At 50.0% G+C, this 6,574-nt stretch overlaps 1 long non-coding RNA gene across 1 annotated transcript in view; it reads left to right on the top strand.

Annotated features, from left to right (window-relative positions):
* The window catches only part of LOC109297399, a 6,034-nt gene extending 5,910 nt beyond the window's left edge, over positions 1-124 (top strand). Inside the window, exon 2 of the long non-coding RNA XR_002097304.1 lies at positions 31-124. This is a non-coding gene — a long non-coding RNA (uncharacterized LOC109297399). The remainder of the gene's footprint in view (positions 1-30) is intronic.
* The last annotated feature ends 6,450 nt before the right edge of the window (positions 125-6,574 follow it).

Genomic DNA, 6,574 nt, shown 5'->3' on the forward strand with positions numbered 1-6,574 from the left:
GTTCTCAGGAGGGAAAGCAAGGGAAAACAGGTAGGAGGATAGGGAATGCAAAACATAGAGTTGTTTGTTTATACAAAATTCATCAGCAAAATGTGGATGGTGGAGGTAAAGGGAACAGGGAAAATGGAGGGCTTTTGGCAATACTTAGCTGGAAAAGTCTTGCAGACATAGGAAAGAGGGAAGGAGGGATGGAAATGCCTTGGACTTGGACCCCTGCCCCCCCTCCCCCAGCCCACCACGCAAGAGAGGAGAAGTTCATGGTGCAACATGCATTGTTAGAAAGGAGTCTGAAGAAATGGGAAAATAGTAAAAACCTTGAAAGGAATATAAAGGTCAGAAGCAGAATAACAGAAGTGCGGAACCTGACCGAGAGTCAGTCAGTCAAAGTGTGGAGGGAGATGTGAGAAGCGCAGGCAAAGAGGGAATATGTAGAAATTGAATGGATGGTGGTGAGGAATGTATTACCGGTAAGGGGGAGGTTGTGCAGATAGGGATTACACAGAACAGAAAAATGCCCAAGGGAAAACTGCAAGAACATAGAATCGACTTACCACATGTTTTGGGAGTACCGGTATGTAGAGAAGGTGTGAAAGAGGAAAGAGGGTGGGGAGGTCTACGAAGAGAACCCAATAGAGTAATGTATCGGCATACAAGAAGGCAATGTACAGACTGGACCAAAGAGAGCGAATGAACCAGCAAATGACACTGTTGATAATGTGCATGAGTGGCCATCTGGAAGATGGGGACCCTGTTGTGTGCAAGGGACTGTTCTTCACATCAGAAGAATGCATGCAGCTAGCCATGAAAGAACTGCAAACGTACATTGAGCTGGGAGCAACAAGTGCAATGAACAAGTGGAGATTAAAAGATCAGGGAGTGCTCTTCCGGGAAAATTCTGGGTGGGGAGAGGGAGAGCAGGGAGAATAACAAAATGGGTTGGAAGGAAACTGATGAAAGCATGACAGGTAATGCCATTTGAAGAAACATGGGTGGTAAGGGAAGCTTGTTGGGCAGTGTAACAGGGTGCCATCTCTGACAGCATTTTTAAAGGCTGGTGAATGAGGGACCCTTCAAGTCCTGCTATATTTTTCTCCTCCTCTGGGGACCAGCTTTCCCCCCTTTTCCCTCCTGCCACAACTTGACCACGACTTGGTTCTTAAAGAGGGAGGCTGACCTAAAAGTTCCCAGGTGGGCTGTAAGGCTTACCACCTAGAGGATAATGAGCTATTGCCTTAAGGGTAAAATGCTCCGACCTCCCCTTGACATGCCCCATGCCTCGCAGATGTTTTATAATTTTCTCCTGATGTTTGGGTCTCAGCCACTGTGGACTTACCCCCCCTCTCTCTAGCTAGGCCTGTCAGTCAAAACCCACTAAGCAGGGCTTGACTCCAAGGCTCTAGCTCTTTAACCCACTCAGGCTCACAGCCCTCTGTTTCATACTTTCCATGACACCAGGCCAACTGGCCCTTCTACACTGCACCCCTGTGGTGCCAGGCTGTTGGGGCCTCAACGCCCTCTGGCTTTGCCCCTCTTTCTGTGGTTAGGGCTGTTCACCTAAGTCTACCCCCTAGGACCTGACTTCAAGGCTCCTATCTTCCCTTCAAGGGACTCTGGGCTCATGGCCCTAGTGCTGCACCCCTAGTGCACAGGGCTTCTTGAGCCCTCTATTATGGCACTCTGTGGAGCTAATGAGGCCTCCTCCTCCCCTACAGCCTCAATCACAAACCACCAGCTTTAACATTAAACATAAACAATAGGCCCTTGTGGCCATATAAAGAAAATAAAGATAGGAGAGGCAAACTTCCTGCTTACATGCAATTGGGCTTCTGTCTCCTAGCTTGTTGTGTTCTTCCTGAGGAGGCTGCTGCAGCTTCTCCATAGTCATCAGGAGTCCCCCTCTCTGCCACCCCCCTGGCTTTCTCCACCTGAGGTTTATATGGTTCTAGCCTTTCCCTTCCGGTCACCTGACCAGCCAGCAGGGCTCAAACCCCTGCTCGACTGGATGACTGCACCCAGAAAGTTCTGGATTTAAAGGAGTCACCCTGCTTCCTGATAACAGGGCTAGGGTTCCCTGTTCCTGGCAGTTACATGAGAACTGGTATAGAAATGTTAATATGATATGAAATAAAAGGCAATGTTGATTGTTTTAAAATAGATAAAATGGGAGGGAGGAAGTCTCCTGTTGAGGCTGCATGTAGACAAGAGGCAAATGATGCCAGAGAATAAGAACCGCATAGATGAATGAAACAGTGGATGTCAAAGGATGTAAAAGAGGAGATTCTATGTTAGTTTGGGGAAATGTTTTGTGGAAAGTGTGTAAACTATTTTGCTTTTAATGTAGGGATAGGAAGATTTTCATTTTAATGGGAAAAAAATCTGAGCTCTTCATTGTATGTAAATCTTTTGCCTTTCTGCACTGGTTTGTTGCAAGGGCTGAGGTCACTTTATAACAGGGGTGGGCAAAATACGGCCTGCAGGCCAGATCCGGCCCATGGTGGGTCTTTGTCCGGCCTGCAGCTGGTCCCTCAGTCCCCTGGCCCAGGCACAGTCCAGCCATGGTACATCCTGCTGCCCACTGGGCATGCAGCGGGGCTGGGGCATCTCTGCAGCTGGACTGCCTTTCTAGGCAGCCCAGGTGGCGGGCAGTTCCTTCCAGCTGTTGCTGCCACTGACCCCAGCATTGCGATACTGGCAGGGAGGGGCTGCTTTCCCCCCTGCAGTCAGCAACAACTTCTGTTCTATGCTGCTGCTAAGTCTGGGCGGGCAAGACTGGAACAGGCGTAGGGCATGCAGGGCTGGAGCTGTGTAGCTCAGGGTCCCCACTAATACTGTGGGGTTGCGACTGGCAGTGGCAGCAGCAGCCGGAAGGAGCCGCCTGCCACTTGGGCTGCCTAGAAAGGCAGTCCAGCCACAGAGCTGCCCCAGGCCCACTGTGTGGCCAGGAGGCAGCAGGACATGCCAGGGGCAGGCAGTGCAGAGCAGGCACAAGGCAGGCTGGTTTGGAGCTATGCATGAGTTCTGGCTGATCTGCTCTGGGTGAGTCCAGAGCAGGTGTGGAACTGGGGCTTTGCACTGCTGGCGGTGGTAGGGAGGTGTCGCAGGGTGCGCGGGCTCTGGGCTGTTGCGGGGCAGGGATGGGTGCTGACCAGCTCAGGATCCCATGTACACCCCACCATACCCAGAAACTCTTCCCTGTAAACCCCATAACTACACCCCCACACACACATAATCACACTCCCCACAAACACCGCACCCACACACGCCCCCAGATGTATACACACCTGCACACCTCTACAGGGAGCCCCACTCACTGCTATGTGCACACACCCCACTACAGACACAAGGTAACCTAGAGGATAGTGACCATAAATTGATTGAATTTACTTTCTGGTGAAGGGTGGGAAAGATAACCAGTTGGGCAGAAGTGCTAGATTTCAGAAAGACCAACTTTAGTATGCTCAGAAGATTAGTTAGTGAGGCACTGATGATCAGGGGCATGGTGAGATGGAGTCCAGGAAAGGTGGTCGTTCCTAAAGGGAGCGATCCTTCAGGCACAGATGGAGACAATCCTATTGCGCATGAAAGGGGGCAGAGGGGCCAAGAAACCCTCTTAGCTGAACAGGGAAATTCAGGAAAGCCTAGGGACAAAAAAAGAGGCATACAGGCTGTGGAAGCAGGAGGTAGCTACCAAGGAGTAGTATATCTACTGGGCTCGCACTTGCAGGGAGTCAGTTAGAAAGGCCAAAGCTGCAATGGAATGTAGGCTGGCAACAAAAATTAAAGACAACAAAAAGTCCTTCTACAGGTATATAGGGAACAAAAAGAAGGTGCAGGGTGTGGTGGGCCAGTAGGGGGTGCTCCTGCATTAAGCCACTCACCTCACTGCGCCTGACCACCTTCCAGGCTCTGAGTGCCTCCCTGGGGGCGCCTTGCATCTGGCCGACCCCCTTCCTGGAGCACACCCGCTAGGCTGGGGTAAAAACTGCCACCACCCAGGCCTGGGTTTTATTCTGGCTCTGTGCACCCTGGGAAACACAGGCCTAGTAGCCCTCAAGGGTATTTGACTCACTTCAAACACTTGGGGGTGCTTTTCTCAGTCGGAAGCACAAGTAGTGGTCTCCCTTAGTCAGCCAAACCAAGGGGACCCCAAGGTATAATCTAGACTCACTCCCAATAAATCTCCCATGCTTGGTACAAAGGAGAACTTTATTGGTTACAAGGGGTAGGGTGGCAATAGGGTACAGGGTAGAGCAATATCAGAGAAATCCCATAGAGCAAACTGGCATGGCTGGGTATCCTTTGATCACACATCTGAGTTACTGCAAGCTATCTATCTAGTTAGATCTCGGGTAGCTTACTCACAAGTATCATCCAGAGGCAGGTGGAGATTCCCTCTGAAGACAGGCAGTTCCTCGTGAGTTTTGAGAGAGAGAGCAAGTTTCAGATGGTTCAGCTCTTTTCTCTCTGAGTCTTCCTCATGGCTGCTGCCCCCTTCTCCTGGGCAGTCCTTATATAGCCCTTATAACCTCATTTACCTGGTCCAATGGAGGCCAGCATCTGTTAGCTGTCAGCCAACCAATTTGAAATGCATCACTAGTTGCTGGGCAGACTGGCAGTTCCTAGCTCCCCAGGGAATCCAAGCCCCTCACCCAGGTATGTGATGCCTGTCACGTAGGCAGAAGAAGCAGGTTTCCCCCCTCCCTCAGGAATGTATCCAGCTCAGTTTACCTAAAGATGTAGGGTAAAGTGTGTACCTTCTGCAGGGCCCATCTTAACCAAATTGTCACAGAGCAGAGTTTTTGCAGAGAAATAGAGGTGGCCTTCTGCCACACAGGGTAACATAGGACCCCTACAGAGCAGACTAGGGCAATTGATGACAGATAGGAGGGACAAAGCTGAGCTCTTCAATGAGTTTTTTACTTTTGTATTCCTGAACATAGATCAGGACAAATGTCAAAAATTGGATTATAGACAAGCAAAGGATGGAAACCAGCCCACCAACTATTAGCGCCAACTTAGTGAAGGAACACTTGGAGGGGCTGGATGTGTTGAAGTCAGCAGGCCTGGATGATCTTCATCCAAGAGTGCTGAAGGAATTGGCCAGTGTCATAGCAGAACCACTGGCACAGTTGTTTGAGCACTCATGGTGCTCAGGTCAGGTCCTACAGGGTTGGAAAAGGGCCAATGTGGTCCCTATTTTCAAGAAGGGGAGGAAGGAGGATCTGGGTAACTATAGGCCAGTTAGCCTCACCTCTATCCTTGGGAAAACGTCTGAAAAAATTATTAAGGATCACATTTGCAAGAGCACAACAGGAAAAATAATGCTGAAGGGCAACCAGCATGGGTTCATAGCAGGTAGATCCTGCCTGACTAACCTTATCTATTTTAATGACCAGGTCACAAAATGCCTAGATGCAGGGGATGAGGTAGAAGTCATCTGCCTGCATTTTAAGAAAGCCTTCGATACGGTATCTCATCCTATTCTCATAAATAAACTGAGCAGCTGTGATGTAGGTGATTACACAGTCAGGTGGGTGGCAAATTGGCTAATGGGACACACCCAGAAAGTCGGCGGATGGGTCGGCATCAACCTGGAAAGATGTAAGCAGTGGAGTTCCCCAAGGTGTGGTCCTTGGACCAGTGCTGCTCAATGTCTTCATCAGTGACTTGGATGAGGGCATGGAGAGCACTCTGTCCAAAATCATGGATTTAATCAAATATGGGGTAAAGTAAACACACTAGTGGGCAGGGAATGAATCCAGGCAGATGTGGACAGGTTGGAGAAGTGGGCAGAACTGAATAGAATGCAATTCAACAAGGACAAATGCAAAGTGCTGCACCTAGGGAAAAGGAATCACCAACACATTTACAGGCTGGGGTATGACCCTCCCAACAGCACTGTAGCTGAAAGGGATTGCGGAGTCACTGTTGACTCCAAGATGAACATGAGACGTCAATGTGAGGAAGTGATCAGTACAGCTAACTGCACTTTATTGTGCATTAGCAGGTGCATCACAAACAGGTCCAGGGAGGTAATACTTCCCCTCTATGCGGCACTAGTGGTCCTCAGCTGGAGTACTGCATCCAGTTTTGGGTGCCGTATTTCAAGGGGGTTGTGGATAATCTTGAGAGGGTCCAGAGGAGGGCCACTCGTCTGGTTAAGGCCTGCAGGTAAGACCCTACGAAGAAAGACTGAGGGACCTGAATCTCTTCAGCCTGTGCAAGAGAAGGCTGAGAGGGGCTCTTGTGGCTGTCTACCAGTTCATTGGGGGGGATAGCAAGGGATAGAAGATGCTCTGTTTACCAGGGCACCCCTTGGAGTAACTAGAAATTATGGCCACAAATTGACGGAGAGCAGTTAGGTTAGACATCAGGAAGAACTTCTTTACAGTAAGGGTTGCCAGAATCTGGAATGGGCTTCCAAGTGAGGTGGTGCTCTCCCCTACTTTGGGGGTCTTTAAGAGGAGACTGAACAAGCACCTGACTGGGGTCATCTGACCCCAGTGCTCTTCTCTGCCCGGGGCAGAGGGTCAGACTCGATGATCTGATGAGGTCCCTTCCAACCCTAGTATCT

The sequence above is a fragment of the Gavialis gangeticus genome, unplaced genomic scaffold, assembly GCF_001723915.1.
Source record: "Gavialis gangeticus isolate Ggan-Ray unplaced genomic scaffold, GavGan_comp1, whole genome shotgun sequence".
NCBI lineage: Eukaryota > Metazoa > Chordata > Crocodylia > Gavialidae > Gavialis > Gavialis gangeticus.